A 24,984-nucleotide genomic window follows, 5' to 3' on the forward strand; every position below is an offset into this window, starting at 1 on the left:
TATATTCAGAACACACAAAAGTAACTAGAATATCAGTATTCAATGTTAGATTAAATGTGACCAAAAAGAGGAACAAAATGAAATTTAATGTTGAAAAGATGGAAGTTTATTGTTGTCGTTCTCGTGATATTATTAGAGAGGAGAAAAATGTGATTCACTTCATAATTGATGAAGGTAAATGCAAGCAGCATAGTGTTGATTTTCTTCAGGCCTTCTATTTGTTGGAGGAAAATACTCAATTATAACTTAAGAATGCTTATTGCCTCCAGAATGTGGTTTATACCATAGTGCATGCTGAGAGTTCCTATCTGGGCATAACAAAATAATATAGCACTTTGGGGCAAAGATGCAACCTAGTAATCCAGCACTGGAAGCCAAGATGGAGAAGATCTCCACAGCTGCCATGACCTTCCCCTTGGTGCTGTGGTAGACAGGGAGGAAAGTGACCCAAACACTGCAGAACACCAATATGCTGAAGGTCAAGAACTTGGCTTCATTAAAGGTGTCAGGCAGGTTCCTGGCCATGAAAGCTACTGTAAGGCTCCCAAGTGCCAAGCAGCCCAGGTATCCCAGGACAAAGTAGAAGGCAGTGGCTGAGCCCTTATTGCACTCAATGATGATATAACCAGGCTCAGAGTGTGCATCTTTATCAATGAATGGGGGAGAGGTTCCCAGCCAGATGCCACAGAGTGCCATCTGTATCAGGGAGCAAATGGGAATAATAAAGTTAGGTGACCCTGACACCAAACACTGCCTCATCCTTCTCCCTGGAGCAGTGACCTTGAATGCCAGAACCACAGTGATTGTTTTGGCCAAGACAGTGGACACAGCCACGGTAAACACAATTGCAAATGTGTTTGTCGGAGGATGCAGATGGCTGTGTTGGGCCGACCGATGAAGAGTAAGGCGCAGAGGAAGCACAGGGTGAGGGAAATGAGGAGGATGTAGCTCAGAGTCCTATTATTGGCCTTGACGATGGGAGTGTCCTGGTGCTTCACAAAAACCCCAAGAGTAACAGCAGCGAGGAAAGAGAAGCAAAGAGCTGTGCAGACCAGAGTCATCCCCAAAGGGTCTTCATAAGCCAGGAAAGTCACAACCTTTTGGATGCAGTGAGTTCTCTCACTGTTTGCATACTGATGATCTGGACATCTCACACAGTGTTCTGTATCTGACAAGAAATGCAAATTGTCATCAGACCATGTTCAATAATTCTCACCTATTCACTGGACCCAACAAAACAAAACTGGACCCAAATCGGTTCAGTTTGTGATGACTCTAAATAATTCCATATTTTAATCTGCTTGTTATCCTTCCCCTAACCTTTCTTTTAGACCTCTGGCTTTCTTTTAGAAATTCAGTGCTTCAATTTGATAACAGTTGCACTTTATTCACTGATGAGCTTCCATTCTTTTCTTTTTTAAAATATATTTCTTCATGTGTAAAATATGGTCATAAAAGTAAACAAACCATAAGTGTACACGCTGAAGAATTATGAGGAACTGAACCTGTGGGTAACAGCACACATGCCAAGCACTAGAACATACCCAGCCTTCCAGAAGCCTCTTCTCTAACCCCTCTAAATAATTTACTCCCTTGCAAATCTCCAAACTAACTACCTTCTTGAATTCTAAGCATGTAGCTTACTTCTGCTTGGGTCCTTTGTCCAATATTATTTGTGAGATCCATTTACATAGTTCTTTCACTTTTTAAAAATTGTATGCAAAATCACTAATACATGAATTTACACAAGAACTGAATGTAATATAAAAGTTGTGAACTTACAAAACAAGCATGCATCATATCATACAGGGGTCCCATATGTCAACCCACCACCAACATGCTGCATTGTTGTGAGAAAAAATTTGTGAAGTATGGAAAAAGTGTGCCAAATATATGGTATGGATGATGGCTGGTGGCAATATTCTGATGATATAATCTCATAATCTGTAACAAATATTCCCCTATGTTTTGGTGTGTTGATGAACGGGTGTTGTATGGGAATTCTACACATGTGCTTGACTGTTTTTTAAGTGCCAGCTTTGTGAAAAATTTGTTTAAAACTAATAATTGTGTGGGTTGGTGCTAAATACTCTATTATATATGGACTATAGTTAATAGTAAGATTGTTATGATATTCTTTCATAATTTAGATTTCATTTATTTTTAAAATATATTTTTAGTTTCTCTTTGCAGTCTCATTATGTGGACCCAACATATATTTCCTCTTTCCTCTACCCTCAACCACTAGTAACCTCCTCACTGCTTTCTGCTACTGGAGATTTACTCCTTTTTAACATCTCATATAAATGACATTTCACTTCCTTATTTCAAAGAGTATAACATTTGCAAGGTTCTTCCGTTTAGCAGCACATCTCAGAAATTCATTGTTCTTGTAGCCAGATCATATCCCATTGTTTGTATGTACCTCAGTTTGTTTATCCATTCATTTATTGATAGACATTGGGTCACTTCCACATGTTGACTATTGTGAAAAATGCTGCTATAACCATTGTGCACAATTATCTGTTTGAGAACATGTTTTCACTTGGTATGGGTATATACAGAGAAATGGAATTACCAGATCATGTAGTAATTCTACTCTTTAAGAAATTGACATACTGCTTTCTGCAGCAGCTGAACTATTTTACATTCCCACCACCAGTGTATAAGAGTTCCAATTTCTCTGCATTTTTCTGACATTTGTTATTTTATGTTTTTAAAACATAGTCTTTGTGGATGTGAAGTGTTATAATCTATTCTCTTACAATGCTGAATAGAATTCTATTAATACATCATCTTTTATTTATCCATTTTATAGTTGATGGATTTTTAGATTGTTTATGAGTATTGGTTATTATTAAATCTACTGCCATGAACATATTTCATACAATATGATGCTATAATTTTGGATCATATAATAAGCAAATATTCGCCATTGCAAGTAATACCATAGAGCTTTCCAAAGTTTTACACCACTTTGCCATCCAGTTGTTCCATATTCTCTTCAACAATGGACACGGTAATATTTAATTTTAGCTTTTATGGGGATGTTTGGAGCTATTTTATTATGCTTTTTAACTGTAATTTCCTTGTGAATAATTAATTAAGCACTATCACATATGTGCACTGTGTGCATGGAGATATTTTGGTAAGGAGGCCTTGTTCACACATTGAACTATTTTCCTAATGAAATTTTTGCTTATCTTGTTTCTGTAGGAGCTCCCTGTATATTCTTGATGTAATTAATTGTTCACCAGATCTATTTTAATTAATTTAATCCACTTGTGTCTTGACCATTCATTGATGAACAGAAAATAACAGTATTAGTGTAGTTAACATTTATTAAATGTTACACTTGTTTTATTTAAGAAATTTTTGACTTTGAAGATGGAAAATATTCTTCTTTATGTTTCTTTAATATTTTTATTTTTACATTTAGAATTCCAATTTGCCTGATTTTAATGAATCTTTATGCGACCAGTTTGTTTCTGGATATGCCATTTGGATTTTTTTTTTCTTTTCTGTCCTATGCTGAAAAAACATTATTGTGACTTTATAAGAAATAAGCAACTAGAATAAGTACTTCAATTTCACTTTGTCTTAAAGTTTGTCTTAGCTAAGTTTTTCTCCTGTTTGATTTCATATGAATGATTTAATAAGTTTCAGTTGCCTCAAAAAAGTTGTGATTTTAACAGCAATTGCACTGAATCAATCAATTTGAAGTATACTGCTACCTTTACAATATTGAATACTTTCGCTTATGAATATGGTTTTCCCCTCCATTTATTTAGTCTTCTTTAAATTTTTCTGAATGATTTTCTGTATCTTTATGTGTAGAAGTCTTTCAACAGTTTGCTTAATATTATTTTTAGGCATTTAACACATTCAAGATATTGTAAATATCATCATGACAATTTCATTTTAGAAAGCCCTATGACTTGCATATATAAGAAGGATTTATATTACACTTGTATTCAGACCAATAATATCAATTTATAAAATCTTCCCAATTTTAGACTTGCACAATAAAATCCTTCACAAATTATGTCAACTATAGTTTATCCTTTCTCATAATTATTCCTTCCAATTCTTTTCCTGCCAATATTTCATTGGGAAAGAACCCCAGTGTATTAGTAGCTGTGTGAATATTGTGGATTTTTGTCTCATTATTGATCTCCCAGGGATGAATGCTTCCAAATAATGATACTTGTTAATTTTCAGAATATGTCTTTTAAGGGATTAAGATGATTCCCTTCTATTCCTATATGATAAGTGCTATTTTTGTTGTTTGTTTTAAAAACACTGGTGTGTGTTGAATTTTATTAAATGTTTTCCTGCATTCATCTAGATGACTGTTTCTACTTTTCAGGGGCATATGTACTGAATTACCTTGCTGCCATGAGAACGCATCTTTATAAAATATTGCTGGAAACTTAGACTGCAATTTTTTCTTTGATTTGTGAGTTTATGTTTAAAAAGCAAGACACCTGTAAATGTTCTATCTTGTAATGACCTTATAAGATATTGATACATATGGTAAACACTAATCATAAAATGAATTGAGAAGTTTTCCGATTTCTTTCCTATTCCTTGTAAGAGTTTAAGTAATTAAGTATTATTTTTGCCTTGAAAGTTTGTTGGAATTCCCCAGTAAAACCATTGCTCAATATAAAAATATATGAAAATGTTTTAAACTATGAATTCAATAATTGAAGGAGACATGAAACTTTTGAGATATTTCATTTTTTCTTGGGATATGTTTTGATAACTTTTAGTTTTCTAGGTATTTGTGTATATAATTTACATTTCCAAATGTACTGGCATGAAATTATTTACACTAGCCTTTTATGTTACAAAATTCTGCACAGAATCACCTTTTTAAGTCCTGGTATTACATATTTTGCAAATTTCATTTTTTAAAATATATCATTCTAGGGATTATTAATTTTTTTCTAATTCTGGAGTTAACTTTATCTTTTTATCCTGTGTATTTTGTCCTTTATTTTGCTTCTTTCTTATATTCATATTTATTATCTTGTCTTTTATTTATGATTTCTTTGCTTTTATAATTTTAATTTTTGATGACTACTTAGATGTTCAGCTTTTTCCACTTAAATAAATATAGTAAACTACTTAAAATTATATATTCTAGGATTATACAGTTTTCTCTGAAATAGTTAGCTTTAGCTCTATACCAATGAATTGAAATGCAGCATTTTCAATTTCAAAATTTTCATAAAATCTATTGTATTATCTAAATTAAATGAGTTGCTAAAATGTGTATTTCTTAATCTTCAAACATGTGGGATTTGAAGTTGATGATTAATGCATTCTTTATATGTGCCCATGGATCATATACTTGAAACTATTTTGTACTGATGTGTACATGGATCATTTTCCCAAACTGACTAATTGCAAGGTTATATCAGTAGTCTGAACACATCTCCAAAAATAAAATAATAGTGTTTTGGAAAATTTAAATGCATATTAATCAAGAAATGATAATCAGAAATTCCCCACTGAAGATGCCATTCCAACAAGTAATATCATGAATATGGTTAATTTTTAGAATTGTATTATGAAGAAAATATGGCACACATTTCTTTATGTTTCCATCGATATCCTCAGTGTTTTCTATGATTCAGTCATACGGATCCTTTGTTTTGCAGTTCTCTGAATCTCTGAATAATACATGCAGTGGTGATTTGCCTTTCTCTCATTCATAAGAATTCTGCCAAGAGTTTATTGCCCCTTTATTCATCTTAGATAATACTAATGCTACTGCCTCTATGAAAAACTCCTTAGAACCACTTTTCCCAATGAAATTGCAGGCTCTTAAGACTCTATACATGCACTAATTGCAGGATTTAAGGATGTACACAAAGTATCCCTATGTTTTGTCCCCTCAGTCAGCTGTGAACTATGAGAAAGCAGAAAGTGAAACCCATTCATTGTGGCTGTGCTATATTGTCCTCATATAGCACACCATGGAAATACTCATTCTTAAAACCATCACAAATTTTCTGAGCATCTGTTCTTCATCTCAGGATTAGTTATGAGGAAACTGAAGATGATTAAGACCCAAGCTTTTGATACAATCTAAATATTCTTTCAAACAGGATGGAGAGCAAGTGCTTATAATACAATGTGTTAGTTACAGGATAAGGATGAAACTTAGTTTACTATTGTGGGTTCAGAAAAAGTGTTTCCTAGAGATGACTTTGCCTGCAATTTGGCTAAAGCTTATCAAATAGGATAGATTATTGCAGAGGAATGTCATTCCAATGGAAAATATTATTGATTATAAAATTAAATTGCTAAATGAAGGAAGGATAAATTTTGACTCTAGTTTCCTACAGAAACTTTTCAATACCTTGTATGAGTGGGGGACATAAAGGAGAGGTAGGACTTTCTTCTGGGCATGAACTTGCCTGTGTCATTGGAAATCTCATCCTCTGGGCATGCAGTACAAAGAAAGCAGCAGGCAGGCTTTCCCAACTGAGAGATTTTGCTGAATCCAGGAATGCACTTCTCACTGCATACTGAGTGGGGAGTCTGGGAAGAAAATAAAAAAATGTGTTAACAACTGTGTCTTTAATTCTCCAAAATATAACACTGCTAGTGGTTTTGACTCAAACACAAATTTAAATTTTAAATACATAAATCAATTTATCTGGAAGGATTTCATTTTCATTGTAACATGTGAAATACATAATAATTTACAAATACATTATTTGAATAAATGTGTTCTTACCAACCATTTGACACTGGGTAAGAAAAATTTTCAAGTTGAAATGTAAGATGTTAAATACCCACATGTGGCAATTTACTAAGCAGTAAGGAGGAAGAAATCCCCTATAAAGAGATTTTCTTCTACGTAATACAAAATATGACGATTGAGACATACTCACCTCTGAAAATCCTGCGTTCCACTCAATCATCTCCTCAGATTTTGAAAATTGTTCATCGTGTGGCACATCTGAGGCAAACTCTCCTACTTTAACTTTTAGAGCAAAACTTTCTGGGAAATTCCAAAAGTTAAGAATGTCAAACCTGGCATCCAATTTCCTTGCCTCATCCAAAATCATGCGGTCACCAACAGGATTTTTAAATTGTATGTTTTTCAGAAATGGGTGCAGCTAAAAGAGACATCATTTTGTGAGGGAGTTTGTCCAAAGATTAAAGATTGAAAATCCAAATTAGGGAACATACATGAACCTATGTGAGCCCTGCTTCAAAATGCAAATTAATTATTAGCATCTAATGAACTAAAAGAATTAAAAGTGAATGGAGGGAAGATGGGAAAATATGGTGGCCAGGTAAGGAGTTACAAATGTCAGCTTGTCTTACAAGGCAATTAAGAAGCACCCAGAACTATCTAAAGCACCTGTTTTGGGGCACCTGGAGGACTGTGGAGCAGCCTGCAACTTCTTTGAAATTGGAAGCACCACTTTGAAAAAATGGCAGAGGAAGAGTCTTGGGTGTCAACTTCAGCTCCTGATTATTAAACTCTACTGGATAAAGTATAATCCTAAGAACAGCTAAAGTTTGAAACTGCCCAAGTCAGAAAAAGAACAGTAGCCTCCCTTTTAAATCTCTCTGGCATGATGGGAGGCAGGGTTAACAGAAATTCACAGTGAAGGTAGGGACTGGCTTTTTTCCACCAGAATTGAATAGCAGCCCTAGCCTAGGCTCCAGCCCCAGCTCTGGCAGGGAGGGAGCTGAGGAGACCTGGACCAACCTCTCCCTGTAACCACAGGTGATTTTGACAAGTACAGAATGAATAGTTGGAAGGCTTGGACTGCTGTTTTGTAATCACTTTCAATTCCATCTTCACCTTTGCTCCCCAAATAGGATAGGAGGGGAGCTGGTTTTCCTCAGCCTTTCTGGGCAATGGTAGGCACTTTTGGATTGCATAGACTGAACTGGTGAGGATCTTTTGATCTGCCCCAACTTCCAATAGTTAAGGGAGGGTCTGATGTTTCCAAGCCTTTCAGGTTGCATGGCCTGAACATTTGGTCACCTGTGGGTACACTCCTGTGACCCAAAAGGATAGGAGCATGCTGGCATTTTGTCAGTCTCTCTGGGCAATGGAAGACACTTCTGGCTTGCATGGAATGAACTGTTAGGTGCCTCTGGATCCACCCCCACATGCTCCAAGATTTAGCGTGTACTGGTGTTTCCTCAGTCACTCCAGGTATTGGTAGGCACAGACTAAACTGGGGAGTGTCAGTGATTCTGGTATCACCCCCTAAACAGCAGTTCCTCAGGGCAACTGCAGCCATATTTGGCCCAAATGAATATGATTGTTGGGCACTCCAGAGGGTCATTCCCCACCCCCAGCAGGGAGAGGTCCTGGAGCTATGTCAGTCTACCTTGGCCTCACATTTTGAACCTACATGACATAGATTGAAGCCCATACCTGAACCTCTACCCCCACCCATAGCAGGGGAGGAAGGGTCCTGATGCTTCATCTGTCTCTTTGGGCAACTACAGACAATCTTTGCCTGAACAACTTGGATTACTATGCATGGCTGAGGTTCTGTCCCTACTCGCGGCAGAGAAGAAATATTGGAGAAGCTTAATCAGCACCAGGGCAACACAAGCAGCTTACACCTACAAACTTACAGCATCAAGTTCATCCTCAGCTTCTATTACAACACCACCAAAAGAGAAAAGGCAATAAGGGTCTAGAGTAAAAGCAGAACCTGCATCCATTATAAATAAATCTTGTAAGCCAGATGCCAAGGTACCAAAACAAACAAACAACCAAAAAGAATACAATCCATAACAAGAAACAGAAAGATATGAGCCATTTAAAGGATCAAGATAACCCTCCAGATGACAAAGGATTTGACACTGCTAATCCTAGACTTCAAACAAATCTCCTTAATAAAATCAATGAGATGGATAAAGGGAGTAAGGATATTAAGAAGACACTGTGTGAGCATAAAGAAAAAATTGAAAGTATTCATAGAATAACAACAGATCCTATGAGAATGATTCAATAAATGAAATTAAACACACACTGGAGGCATATAACATCAGATTTGAGGAGGGAGAAGAAAAGTTCTTTGAACTTGAAGGTATCACTTCTAAAAGTAAACATACAAAAGAACAAAGATAGGAAAGAACAGAAATAATTAACTGAGTCTCATTCAACTAAATGGCAGAAAGAGACATGGAAAGACATATATCATTTGTTTTCTAACAGGAGAAGATAAGGGAAAAGGGACAGGATTATTTGAAGAAATAGTAGTAGAAAATTTCACAACCCTATTGAAGGACTTAGATATCCATGTCCAAGAAGTAAAATATACTGCCATCTGAATAAATCCAAATAAATCACCTCCAAAACATACAGTAATCAGAATGTCAAATACCAAAAACAACAAGGGAATTCTGAGAGCAGTAAAAGAAAAGTGATATATAACATAAAAGGGCTACCAAATAAAATTGATGATTTCTCCTTGAAAACAATGGATAAAATAAGAAAGTGGCATGATATATTTAAGATACTGCTTGAGAAAAAAATACCAGCCAAGACTTTATATCTGGTGAAATTGTCTTTCAAAAATGAGGGTGAGTTTAGAAGAGCCATAGAAAAACAGTAGCTGAGAGAGTTTATTACAGAGACTAGAATTATAGGAAATACTCAAGAGAGTGCTAGACTCTGAAAAGAAAAAAAAAGGAGACAGTCTTGAAAGAGAGTTTAGAAATGAAGAATATATCAGTGTAATTAAGTAAAAGTGCCGAAAGAGTGGCGAAAATAAAATATGATTGATAAAACCCAAAGCTTAAAAAGGGTTAAATAAGAACTGATTTTACTGGAATAACATTAAATATTAATGAATTAAAGTCCCAGTCAAAAGTCACAGAATGATGGAATGGATAAGAAAATATGAGCCATTTATAGGCTGTCTGCAAGAGTCTCACCTTAAAACCGAGATACAAAGAGATTGAACATGAAAGACTAGAAAAAGATATTCCCTGCATGCAGTAAACAAAAAAAGAATGCTTGAGCAGCTCTACTCATATTGGATGGAATAGACTTTAAAAGCAAAGTTTTCATTACAGTCAAGGAAGGACATTATATATTAATAAAAGGTACAATACACCATGAAGAAGTAATAGCCATAAATGTATGTAGACCTAAGCAATATGTCCCAAGGTACATGGAAAAGCTGAAAGGAGAAAAGTTAGCTCTACAATAATAGTGAAGACTTCAATACACCACTCTCAGCATTGGCGAGAACATTTGCACAGAGGATCTATGAAGAAACAAAGTGCTTGAATAATAAGACAAATGGTTTAAATCCACTGGACGTACACAGTGCAATACATCCAAATACAGCAGAGTACACATTTTTTCAAGTGCTCATGGATCTTTTTTCAGAAAGACTGTATGATGGATCACAAAGCAGATCTCAATAAATTCAACAAGATCTAAATTATACAAAACACTTTCTCTGATAATAATGGAATGAAGTTGGAAATTCGCAAGAGGTAGAAAAGTGGGAAATTTACAAATATGTGAACATTAAACATCACATTATTAAATAATCTGGGGGTCAAATATGAAATTTTGAGTAAATCCACAAATAGCATGACATGAATGGAAATAAGAACACACCATATCTGAACCTATTGGATGCAATCAAGGCAGTGCTGAGAAGGAAATTTAAAGTCCTCAATGCTTACATTTAAAGGAAGAAAGAGGTAAAGTCAATAACCTAACACCTCAGCTGGAGAAACTAGGACAGCAAAGTAGTGACAAAGCAAGTAGAAGGAAAAAAAAAATAAGAAAGATGAGAAGAGAAATAAATGAATTTGACAACAACAACAGAAAAAGTAGATAGAATTAACAAAATCAAAATTTGGTTCTTCAGGAAGATAAACAAAATTGATAAACACATATGTAGACTGCTAAAGGAAAATATAGAGAAGATACAAATAAATGAAATACAAAATGAAAATGGAGACATTACTACCGACCACACAGAAATAAAAGACAGCATAAGGGGATCCTATTAACAATTGTATGCCAGAAAACCAGACAATTTAGAGGAAAGGAATAAATTCCTAGGAATGCACAAACTATGCTGTTTCTAAATGAAATAGAAGACCTCAAAAAACTAATCACAAATAAAGAGATTGAAACACTCATCAAAAAAAAAACAAAAACAAAATGAAAATCGCATGACCAGATGGTTTCACGGGGGAGTTCTTCCTATCATTCAAAGAAAATTTAATAGCAATCATACTCAAGTGTCTCCAAAAGTTTCAACAACAAGGAATGATTCCAAACTCATTTGAGGAAGTCAATATCACCCTCATAGCAAAGCCAGATAAAGATATTTGGAAAAAAGAAAATTACAACCCCATTTCTCCAATGAGTATGTATGCAAATATCCTCAACAAAACACTGGATAATTGAGTTCACTGACACATTAAAATAATTATTCATTATGATCAAGTGGGTGTTAATGAAGCAAGAAAGTGTGGTCCAACACCAGAAAAACAATCAACATAGCACAGCATATTAATAAATCAAAGAGGAAAAATCAAATGACCTTATTGATTGATGCAGTAAAGGCATTTACCAAAACAAAGCATCTCTTCTAAATAAAAATATTACAGAAGATAGGAATTGAAGGAAACTTTCTCAACATGACAAAGGCCATATATGAAAAACCTTCAGCTAACATTGTAGTGAAAGGTGAAAGACTGAAAGCTTTAAAAGTGAGACCATGAAGAAGAAAAGAGTGCCGACTGTCACTGTTGATTTTCAATATACTGTTAAAGATTTTAGGTATAATGATCAGGAAAAAAGTAAATAAAAAGCATCCGTATTGAAAAGGAAGAAGTCAAATTTCACTACTGCAGGTGATATATTCTTATATCTATCTAGTACATCCAAAAAAATCTACAATAAAGTTGCAGGAGCTAATAAAAAGTTTCAGTAGATTGTGAGGATACAAGATCAATATGCATAAATGAGTGATATGTCTATACAATTGTAATGCCACAATCGGAAAGATGAAGTAGAAAAATTCCATTTAAAATAGCAAATAAGAGAATCTCATATTTAGGAATAAATTTCAACATAAAGTAAAACACATATTCAAAAAACTATAATGCATTGTTAAGAGAATTTTTAAAAAGATAAAAAATTGGAAGATCTTTCAATGCTCATGGATTGGAAGACTATATATAATTAAGATGCCAATTTAACCAAATTGTTATGCAGATTTAATGCAATCCCAATAAGAATTCCACCAGCGTTTTTGTAATTTTACGATTACAAAATTTTATTTGTAAGGGTAAGGATCCATATTATGGCCTGAAACATGTTCAAAAGGAAAAGTGAAGTTGGAGGACTCTCACATCCAGACTTAAAATCATATTACCTAGCTACAGTGGTAACAGTATCACGGAACAGGCATAAAGATACACACATAGACCAACAGAAATGAACTGACTGTTCAGAAACTGACCCTCACATCGATGGTCCAGTGATTTTTGAGAACCCACCCTGCGGGGCAAAACAGCTATTGAGCAAAAGCTGCTAGGAGACTGGATATCCATAGCCAAAATAAAGAAACAGGATGCCTATCTCATATATTGTACAAAAAATGAACAAAAAATGGATGAAAGGAAAGCAAAAACCATAAAGCTTCTCAGGGAAATGTTGAAAAATGTCTTCAAGATCTGGAAACAAGCTATGCATTCTTAAACCTTACACTGAAAGCACAAGCATCAAAGAAAAATAGGGATAAATGGGACATCCTGAAACCTAAACGCTTTTGTGATTCAAAGGAAATTGCCAGGAAGCTGAAAAGGCAGCCTGTTAAATGCGAGAAAATATTTGGAAACAAGATATCTGATAAAGATATAATTTCCATTCAATTTAAAGAGATCATCCAACTCAAAGGTAAAAGAGGAGGGATCCAAATTAAAAATGGGCTAAAGATTTAAAAAGCCATTTCTCCAAAGAGGACATTGGAAATTCAAATGGACAAAAAGAACATTAAAAAAAGTTCCATGACACTATCAAGGAAATGTAAATCAAAATGACAATGAGGTATTATCTCACACCTAATAGAACAGTCATTATAACTTAAATTAGAATACAGTAATTGCTGGGAGGATGTGGAGAAATAAGAGTACTCCTTCACTGTTGGTGGGACTGTAAAATGGTGCAGTCTCTGTGGAAGACAGTTTGGCAATTCCTTAGGAATTTAAATATAGAACTGCTGTATGACCCAGCATTCCTTTACTAGGGATATAACTAGAAGAACTGAACATTGTGAGACACACAGACATCTGCAGAGCAATGTTCATAGTGGCATTATTCACAATTATCAAAAGGTGAAAATGATCCAAGTGTCCATCAGCCAATGAATGGTACAAAAAAACCTGGTTTATACATATGCTGGAATACAATGCTGTGGTAAGAAGAAATGAAATTGGGACACTTATGAAAATATGGACGAATCTTGAAGACATTATGCTACATGAAGTAAGGCAGAAAATAAGGACAAATATTGCATAATCTTATTAATATGAACTAAATATGAAAAATAAATGCATGGAGATAAATTCTAAGTGGAAGTTATTAGGAGATGAGAGGCGGACTGAAAAGGACTACTGATGCTTAATGTACATTGAATTTTAATTAACTTGACTCTAAAACTCGGAAACGGATATATGTGATGGTGACATATTAAAATGAATAGTAGTTGATTTGTAAATGGGATTGCGGCTGAAAGGGTAGTCTAGGGATATAAAAGACAAATGAAAGTAAGCTAGAGAATAATCTAGGGGCTGAATAACAGTGAATCCAGAGCTGGATGACAATTATGGTTGATGGATCAGGTGTAAGGGTGTCCTTCTGTGAGCTATTCTAGATGTGTGTCACTATTTCAATGTGGTGAGAATGTGGATAAGCATGGGAGAAATACAATTAGTGTGACCCCTTGACTGTGGTTATCAGCATTCCGGTAATATTCTCAACTCAATGCCAAAAATATACTGTGTTGATAATGGTGAGGTATGGAAAAGTTTGGCATATGTACACTCTGGACAACAATTATTGATAATAGTCTGATTATATTATCTCATAATCCATATTAAATATTCCACCGCTGTGTGATGTGTTGGTGAATATATGTTGCATGGGAATTCTGAACACATGTATGATTGTTTTGTAACTTCACAACCTCTATAATAAAAAAAATATAAAAAATAATGTGGAGGTTTGGGGGAAAATATACCAAATATAAGATATGGACTATAATTATTAGTAATATTTTGATGACACCCTTGCATAGCTTGTAACAAAAGTTTCAAAACAATGCAAGATGTTGGTGGTGGTGTGAAGTATGGGACCGATGTATGATATGCATGGCTGTTTTGTAAATTCATAGCTTTTACTATACACTTACTGTTTTTCCATTTTCATGTATGAATATTTCAATAAAATAAAATGTATGGCGGTCTAACATGTCATAAAGTCAATAAAATAATACTCAGCTTGTGCAGAAAACTTCAAAGACAAGATAATAATACAATCTATAGATGTGGGTTGCAGAAAATCTTAATGTAGATTATACCTAACCATACTCATTTACTCTTTGAATTCTCCCAGAGTATCATATTGCAAAGCATGGCTATCAATATCTAAAGTGGTTGTAGAACTAAATGTGATAATATAAGTATAATACAAAGCACTGTCTAAGAAGTCTAAAAAGAATTATTTCCTGTTGTCATTTAAGTGCCTCGTGGAAAATGTCTTGATATTTACTATTTAAAACATTATTTGGGAAGGATGTTGAGGTCCTTAGTAACAAAAATTTTGAGTTTGATTGTAAACTCATTTCCTCCATGCCAATGGCATTTTCTTTTTGATGACCATTTCTACCTAGGACTAGATTTACCTCCTAGACGCTAAAACAAGTACAGTGAATTCTGGGATTTTGGAGAAAAAAGACTAATCTATAATCTTGAGCACATACGGCACTCTAAGAAAGTCACATTTATGATATGTTCTAAAAAACACGTGCTATCAAATGGAAGAGACATTACCTGTCAAGGCTCAACAATAAGCCCATCTCCATTTCCCACTGACTGCATTTCTATTTGTTGAAGAAGCATTTCCTGAAGGCTCTGAGCTACAGCATACACTGCATTATATGCATTATAACTTCCTTCATTCATGTCCTTGTCAAACTGCCACCAAGGCATCAACTCCAAGGAGGCATTGGGAGGACAATTTTCCAGAGTGTTACAGTCAGATTCAGAAATCAAGCAATCAAAAGACATGACCCACAATTTAGTAAGGTGAAAGTCTTCTGGGTATTTCACAGGGTTAACAGTCTGGATAAAAGTTTTGAAACCCGGTATCTCACCATGGTGCTGTGAAAAAATGAGGGTCCCATGGAATGAGTCAAGGAAAAAGTCTCCTTCACTTGTGGTAACATCCCATTTTGAGGTTGTGATCCAGACTTTCCCTATCACTAACAATCTCCATCTACAAAAACTCAAACCCATTAATGAGTCAGAGTCACCATAAATGACAACCACTTTCGCTGATGATTCTTTGATACGTAAATGATACGTCCAGTGGAATGAGAAATATGATCTCTCAGTGACGCGGATCATTTCCACAAAGGCTGCACAGACTCCATTCCTGTCCATCTCTTCTCTCAAGTCCCATAGAAACTGGATACCTCTCTTGTCTTCTGAGATGACTAGCCCCACCCAGGTCCAGCTGAAAAGCAGCATCAGTGAAACCATGCCAGGGGCCAGAGAGGTATCCTTGGGAGCCATCTGGTAGATTGATGAAAACTGGCCATCATCACTCAGATTACGATCATAAAAGCCATAGGTAAGCTACGGGGTAAGGGGAAATTAAATCCATGTGAAGAAGAGAATTGGTGAACTACCCTCTCAAACCCAATAAATATTCAGCATTCTTAGAAACAGAGAAGGAAAGACTTGTACTTTCTATTTTCTAATCATCTTCTAATTCCTGGGAGAGTTCTAGAAAATAATTCATCAGTATTTGAGTTCTGGGGAACTACTTTGTCTCTTCCCTCCTTGCCTGTTTTGTTTTTTTTTCCCCTTCCTTATCTTTTTTAAATGTTACATTCAAAAAATATGAGGTTCCCATAAATCCCCCATGTCCCTCACTCCCCTTGCATTTATATCTGTTCCATATAAAGGTCATGTGCACATCCCACCAACTCTCTGTATAATGGTCACACCCTTTCAGAGATGTATAAACATGCTTCCGTATTTGAACTTTCCTTTTAAGTTTCCTGAAAATTGCAACAAAGGATACTTGATTTATTCTCCCCCCACTCCACCCAGGTTTAACTGTGGAATTTTGTAGAGTTCCAGCAGTGTCCCAACCTGAACGGAAAGTGCCCATGTTATTCCTGTAAGGGCTGCTACCGACTTGCTTTTTTTCCTACAGTTGTAATTAGGGTTGTACTTGTCCAGCACAGATTGCCAAATGATGGGACTTTCCAAAGTCCTCTGTTCACTGTGCATGGCATTGTAGATATCAAATCCCAGGGAAATATTGGGTAATAGATTGGGGTTCCTGTTGATCTCTTCGATGGCAAAAAGCATGTCCAGAACATACTGGTAGTTCTTGGTTAGAAACCTTTGTGGTGGGCACAGGGATATGTAGGCAAAAGACACAAATCATGATTATCTACTAATCCAATTCAATGACCAAATTAAGGAGGAAAACACACTGAATTCAATCTAGACTCAGTCTTCTGAATTTGCAGAATTTTAGCTAATGCTAAAACCTAAAAATTTCTATAAAGCCCTAACTGAAATTCAACCTATGTGGGGAAAGTTGGGAGTAGCGACAATGGAAAATGTAATGAGTGGAAAAGCAGACCACCTTCATGGTAGGATTTGTTCTTTAATTCTGGAACCAAAATCCTTTTTTCATATTAATATATCATTAAATGGTTTGTAGAATGTCAGCAATATTGTCATGAGTTTGAAGAGGGATTAATTCCAACTACAGTGTGAATCTCCTTGACAGATCAGATCCACAAAACAGGCAGAAGTGGATGGGACAGACAGAGTGACCCACAGAAGACTGACAGTCAATTAGCCTAAACATTTACCCCACCAAATTTTGGATCTTTCCTCATCAAAAATCAATGAACTATGAAGAGTCTCAGAGACCCAGTGAAGGAGGAATCAGGCAAGGTAGGAAGATTTGGGGGAAAAAAAATGATGGAGAAGGAATTGAATATTACGTTTACCTAATAGGAGAGGAAAAACTTTAGGGTCTAAGACCAACAGCATCATAAATTCTAAAAAGTCTATCATCTGTTTGCTAACTAAAAAAATAAAATCCTATTATTAATAATTAATCAAGATTTTTTTCCAAATAATCCTTATTCTTTTCATCTTTTCTGCAGCTTGTAGTAAGTTCCCATTTATTTATTAGGAAATCATCATCCAGACCAAAGGAAATACCTTTCATTTTTATTACTTTTATCTGAAATTGCAAGAAAAATAAAAATATCTTGTATTTCTTTCAAAAGCCCTTTTGTTCAGGTTTGATTAAAATATGACTAACTGTAGCTTACTGCACCCTGTATGTTTGACAAGAATGGATATTTTTCAGTAGTAGCACACAGGTATCCAAATGTGCTCAATAAATCAAACTTGTTATTCTATTATCAAATAGAATTTGTATTTCTTAGATATATGTATCATTTGTTTGAGAGATAAATGTTGAAAATTTCCACTATGATAACTTATTTTATATTTTCTTGTTTCTTTTTTGCTTTATTCATCTTAGGGTTTTATATCTTCATTAATATAAAACAACAACTATACAATTTCAATGATTTGAGTGTTTTTGTCATTATGAATTTGCCATTTGATTCTTAATGATGCATTTGATCCTTATCCATTTTGTCTGATATAAATATATCTACCTCTGATTTATTTTGATTCTTATCTTCCTTGGGAGCCTTTACCTCTAATTCCATATGTTGCCTTTCATATTTTCCTTTCCCCCCCAAATGTCTTGTAAATAAAAATATGGAAAACGCATGGTACAGGTTTTATGAAAATAAATTGAATTACCTAGTGAGAAATGCTTTCACAATACTGAAAAAGAAAGAAATAATTTAAGAAAATTGAACAACTTCTAACTGAACATATTATTTTAGGAGAAGAGTTGTTACTGAATATGCTTAAAAACACAAACCCTCTTAACATTAGAATATAGACTTTGCTTAAATCAGAGACAGTGAATCAATTGAAAGTAGGTGAAAGTCAGGGATGCTTGAATCACCCCCACCCAGGGACTCATCTCCACATTCCATAATCTCTCCTTGCAGTCTGAATGAATCCTCACTATTAGCGAAATTTACTTATGAGTGTCATTTTCCTCATGTATAGTTGGATGAATATTGCTAAAGATTCCTTGCACAAAAAGCACTCATTTTAAAATCAAGAATATATATAAGTTCTGTAGGTGCCAGAATTATTACCTTGTTGGATTTCTAGTCAGTTAGATAATGCAATAAAATAACAGGTAAAAAACAATGGAAAGAGTAATGAGTCACAGTATTTTGCTGTGGATAAGGTTGTTCACATAGGAACTCCAGTAATGAATGTGATAAGGTAATGTACTTCATAAGGTGGTACTCAAACAAATAGATAAAAGTCAATGGTTTTTCAATATATACCAAGAGCTTATAGAAGCTTTTTGGGAAGATATATATGATAGCAATAGATTTAGACATTACTGCATCTCCTGTGGATAAGATTATAAATCTCTTATCAAGGAATATAAAAACATTGAAAACAATATTGCAAAGGTACAAACAAATCTACAAAATTTCTATAAAAGTTAACACAGGATAAATATTGTATGATGGTGTTATTATGAACTAAATATGTTGTATACAATCATGGAGTTAATAATTAGAAAATAGAATGAGGGTAGGGAATGGACAGTTTTTAACAAATTGCTGAATTGTTAAAAAGTTGCTTGTAAATCTTTGGAAAGGAATAGTAGTGGAAAAAGCACATCATAGTGTTAGTAACTAGCACAGAGCTTTTATATGGATATGATTAAGGATGAAAAGTAAAATCTAAGTACATGTACATTACTAGAAGGATAACTAAAAAAATTAACATTGGGTTATATAACATAATAAAACCTCATGAGAAATATGAATATGGGTGATATTGCATGTTTAAAACCATTTCTACAAAATATAAATTCCAATGAACTAAATAAAAAGAGTATAGCAGCTAGATACAGTAGAAGAAGCATAGAAAGATTGAGCAGTGATGAGTTTTCCTGTTTTTGCTTTTTGTTATTATTAATATTCCTAGAATAATGAAAATGCTCTCATAATTATTGAAGTGATATATGCACAACTATGTGAGTATACAAGTGTACACTTTGAATAAATTTATGCTTTATTAATATGTGTCAAAAATTGATTTCTTAAATAAAGCTAACACAGTAGATAAGTTACCAGGGCCCAGCAGATGAGGGAAGGGGAATTTGTTTCTAATTGGGCAAGTATTTTCTGTTAGAGATGATGAAAGTTTGGGGTAAGGGATGCTGCTGACGGTATCCCAACATTGTGAATGCCATTGATTCCACTGAATTGTAGACTTGACAGTGCTTAAAATGGAAACTTTGGAGTTTGCATGTAAGTTGATAAAAAATTATAAAAATTCAGGGAGCTATATTAAACGTCCTGTTAAAACAATTTTAGAAGTTTCCTGGAAGCATGAGAAGTTCAGGAAATTAGGGAAAATAATTGAGAACACTAAAAGCAGAATTTGATTTACCAAAAGCAATAACTGCAATTTTTAATTAGCCACAATATTTTAAAGAGTGTGGTAATGACACAGGAAGATATTGTTGTATCTCTAGGAAATAATAGAAAATAGAGAAAGGATTTGTGTCTAAGGGAATGTTTCATGCATCATCCAGGTGCTCTTGAAAAACTAGAAAGGGGAAAATGAATGGGTTTAATTAGTGGAGAAAGAAAATAATTTTGGAATATAAAATTGAAGTAATCTACTTCATCTGAGAGGTATACACTTTTCTTATTTCAAAAATAAAACAAACTACTGGAATTAGCACCTTTTTAATAAACCTACAGATTGGAGTGGCATGGCCAAAAAGGCAGACAGAATAGGAGAAAAGATGATTGGATTTTACTTAACTGAAGTTTCATTTTGTTTTTGATTTAAATATGCCACAATCAAAACTATTTTTTTTTAAAAGAACAACAGGATAAAAAAAATATTTTGGAGGTCCAAGCGATTGAACCCAGGAACTTGTACATGGGAAGCAGATGCTCAACCATTGATCTCCATCCACAGCCCTAAAATGAATATTTGTAACCACATACTTTATATTTTCAATATCTAAAACCTTTGTAAAAAGTGAAAAGTTATATACATGAGCAGAAAAAATAACCAAAGCTTCAGTCACCGAACAATATATTCTAAAACCAATTAACCAAGAAAATATTAATCCAACACTTATTTTAAAAAATGCAAATGTGATCAACAGGATACCATTATCAAACATTAAGTCATTCAAGCATGTTCAAAAACAATACAAGGAAAGTGATGTTTTCCTTTATAGCTACTGAAAGTATCAATTAGTATATTTCTGGAGGATTCTTTTATAATATGCTTATAAAACATTTAAAACACACCAATTGGCACTCAACCAATTAACCCCAAAAATTCTGTCAGTTGCTTTCATAATACAAAGATGTATTACTATATTAATTATGTACACAATTATAGTAATAAAATATTAGAACCCAATAAAAACACAAAATTTTTACTGGATAAAAGTCATTTTAGCCCTAAGACTTTAATATATGTAGGCATACAAATTGTATTTTGGAACCATGTATTTTTCTTCATGGTATCTTTTATATGCAAGTCACATTTAAGGGGAATGGGGAAAGAATGATCTCAACCTTATATACAAATTTTTAGCACAGAAAAATAAAGAATATTTTCAGGATTTCATTACAACTTCCATGGTCTGAGACATTATTATATAGATTTTACTTTTTATGACTGAGTTATTTTAAAGACAAATTCATTAAAATTATATATTAAAACAATTTCCTTGACAAAACATTTATTTTTTCTTCAGATTTAAAAGGATATTAAAACATTTCTTGACCCCCAGTGTGGTCAGCACTGGGCACTGCACCTTCTGAACCTAGTGGATAAGTCACCACAGAAAAGAAAGCCTTATTTAATTATCAGGGCATTTTAGAAAGTGTCACTCTGGGTTTCTACTCTACAACAATGAAATCCACCAAGTGCACATTTCCCTTCGGCAGTTTGAGAGAACAGCAGAATATACGAAGAAAAGCATTTAATATCTCCTTCTCTGACAATGCACAAACTCTTCCCCTCCACCTTACAGGGTGCTTCATGCAAGCTGGGACATGAGTTCAACTTGCCTTCTTCCTTAGGAGATTCAAGCCAGAATGCCGTGAATCAACCACCCTCAACTCGTGCAGCCCTGACACTGGAGAACAGTCAGCAGTGCCCATCAGAATGAGCTGTGTGTATATTACAGAGATTCACAGCAATTTTGGAAAATTACAGAAAGGAAATGAGCAATGAATCACTGGAGGTTTGTCAAAGAATCAAAGAGATAATCAGAAAAACAACTAGAAATGAAAAGTAAGAAAACATAGTTGCAAACTCTTTCTACAGAAATTTCTGAACCGTGCCAACAGCAGTCACAAATGTTTGCAGCTTCTTGTAAAACATATGTGTCTGGCACATTCTAAAAAGTATTAAGGCATCATTTTCTTTAATAAAACACCCTATTTCACTCAAGCAGCATCTATTTGCTGGAAGCCCATCAAAAACATTTTTAAAGAATTTTTTGAAACCTATATTCCTGCAGATTTAATTTATCAATTCATTACTAGAACATTGGCTATAGAAATGGCATTCACATAAATCTAAAAATGCAGTTAGTTTAAATACAAAAATAAATCAGAATCATCCTGGAGATGAAAATGACTCACAGACCCTTCATCTTTTAATCGTGGCCTGGTTGGCAGCTTTAGGAGGCAGGGAGGACACCTGGCAGGCTTTGATAGAAAGATATTTCAAAGAACAACCAGCTCTCTACAGTAAGAAATCTGCACATGCAAGTGGACCCCAGATATTTGTGGCATCTTTGTAGGAATATTAGCAATTATAACTATGGGGAAAGAAGCATTAGCAGACCCCTAATTTGGGTAACAGACATTTTTCTAGAACCTCTTAGAAAAGCCCTAATGACAGTGGATTGTGTTTCTAAGGATTATCATTTCATCCACCGTTTGTGGAAACTGAGGTCAGAAGAGAGGCAAGGAGAGAGGAGTTTGATGGAGTAGGATGAAGCCCTTATGTTCCAGAAATGGAAAAGAGAAAGTCATGGGAACTAAAATGAAGAAAAATGCAACATTTTCACTTTGCTTTGAAAGAAAAAAAAACAAAACAGAAGATTATGGACAATCTAAGATGTAGAAGAGCAGGTGGAAAGGCAAGGACTATAACGTGGATTATGTTGGTCTAGCCATCTGTAAATTATCTACACATCACTCAACATAAGAATGAAGCAGAAAATAAATGACAATGGCACTCACTGCTGAACATAGAGTTCCTTGATAGGCTGGGCCATCCTTTCTTCCGTTAGAAATATATAAATTGGGAAAAACCCCACAATGACCAGGTCGCCATCCTTAAATACACTGGGTTTCATTCTGTGGAAGCAGGAGGGATCCGTTAACTTCCATGCAGAAAGGGGAAGTTGCAGGAGGAGGACAATGAAAATCAATAGGTACATCTTTAAGTAGCTCCCCGATTTAGCCAATGCTTTAATTGTATGCCAGGTAAGGGGCATTCAGAGCTGAAATGGAACCTGCAGACTTATTGCAGATGTATCTGGGTGTATATATTGTTGTTATGACCTGGAAAGTCAAATCTAAGGGCTGTTATGGCCTCTTTTTTGCTAAGCTTTTCCAAATTCTCTAGACAATAGGGGGACCTGTAACACTTTTTGCCCTGGAGCTCTGCAGCTGAGGCTCTGTGCCCAGGTGAAAAACACGACTTGGAAAATATGTTTTGGATTATCCTCAGCAACCCCTCGGAGCTATGATTTCACCCCAGTCCAGGGATAGCAATGCCCCACAGACCACCTCCTCTCCAGGCAGACTGAGTGCCATCCCTTGTTAAAAAAACTGGTGTTTATTGCATCAGAAGGGTGTTCTGTTAATAGGGGCTCATGCCAGTCATGCTTTATCAAAGGACATCCTGGAATCATGGTCCAATAGCGAGATGGACAACCTCACACAGCTATGTCTGATATTAGGCAAACAGCATGCCTCCTAAGGTGCATGCCGGCCTGCATACCATTCCTGTGACTAGAAACACTCACAATCCAATGTGCCCAAGCCTGGGAAGCAGCAGTCATGTAATATTCAGAAATTACAAATCAATAGCATAAGATTAATGTGAAAATAAAATTACATTTTGAATTCCTAAAATTTGACACACTTATCTACTCCTCAGCCCCTGTAAAATGTGTTTAAACCATAGATCAGCAGGTTTCACTGATCCATTTCTCCATCAACAGATAGTTTTCCCTAATAACTGCACCTCTATAGGAACACAAAGCTATGTTGGAAACACTTATTTTTTTGTCACCCCAAAGCAGAGAACAGTCACTTTAATAGCCCATATACTCTCCACCATATCAAACATCTAAGTCACAGGCAACACATGGATTTTTTATTACCCTGGATAAAAAGTAAAGGGCTTATGGCCACTAACTCAGAAGGGAAATTAAAGTTGTGCCCATCTCACAGGCACATACACTTACAAGTTAATCAATGGTCAGGGCAGGAAGTTCTATGTTTTGGGAATACCACGTCAGGTGTACCTCCTCTGATTGTGGGCCAGTTAATGATCCTTGAGGCTGTTGAAGGCAGAGATCCTATAACACCAGGAACAAAGAGACAACTGAAACAGACAACAGGGGCTTTTTACTCTCTCTTCCAGGTAATAGTGAAGTTTGTACATAAACATGCTCCACTGTGGTTTTGTTGAAGTCATATATATTGGTAAGTTCATTACCATATTTGAGGGTTTTGAGACAATTTCATGTGACAATGAATATTATGCTGAAGTTTATTGGGATATAGGTGATGCAAGTGATTCAAATTGGCAGAAAGAGCTCTCAAGTTGTAACTGTATTTCACACCCTGCCAATGAGCCCTACTTTGGACTCTGTGACAGAGTTAGACTCATTTGTGGTTTCCCTACACACTGTTCTTCTGCACATTCTAGTTGAACCTCTACTTAGTACTAGCCTTGGTAAGACTTAAATGTTTGATGTGTCCATGTGCCAGTTGGGCCCTAAATCTCAACAGAGTTCTAGCACCTATTCTCCATTTCATTGGACACACCCAGGACATGTATCAAGGAGATGATGATGGACCACATCCACCTCAAGGAACGAGAGAAACTGCGACTGCAAGCCAGTTAGTCCCATCCATCAGCTCCATGGGATCTAAGACTCCTCATTTAGAGGTGGGATGAGCATCGCCATCCCAGCATCCTCAGGATCAGGGAATGAAAGGTGGACTATGGAAGCTTTATGGTTATTCTAGTACATTCTTAGTGTTATTCCAGCAATGTTAGGTATTTTATTATTGAGGTGAAGACAATGGTCACTGGAAGTTCTGAGGGGGAGGAAAAGGGAAAGACATGTGTAATATAGGGCATTTTTTGGACTTTGGAATTGTCCTGAATGACATTGCAGGGATGGATACAAGCCATTATATATTTTCTCATAATAATGTATTGTGTGGGACAGAATGTAAAATACAATGTAAATGATAATCCACACTTAACTATAGTGCTTCAATGTGA

The 24,984-nt window shown here is 35.1% G+C and overlaps 1 pseudogene; it reads right to left on the reverse strand.

Annotated features, from left to right (window-relative positions):
* Positions 1–246: 246 nt before the first annotated feature.
* Positions 247–24,984, reverse strand: part of LOC131276753 (vomeronasal type-2 receptor 116-like) — a 31,901-nt pseudogene continuing 7,163 nt past the window's right edge.

This window comes from Dasypus novemcinctus, chromosome 30 (genome assembly GCF_030445035.2).
Source record: "Dasypus novemcinctus isolate mDasNov1 chromosome 30, mDasNov1.1.hap2, whole genome shotgun sequence".
NCBI lineage: Eukaryota > Metazoa > Chordata > Mammalia > Cingulata > Dasypodidae > Dasypus > Dasypus novemcinctus.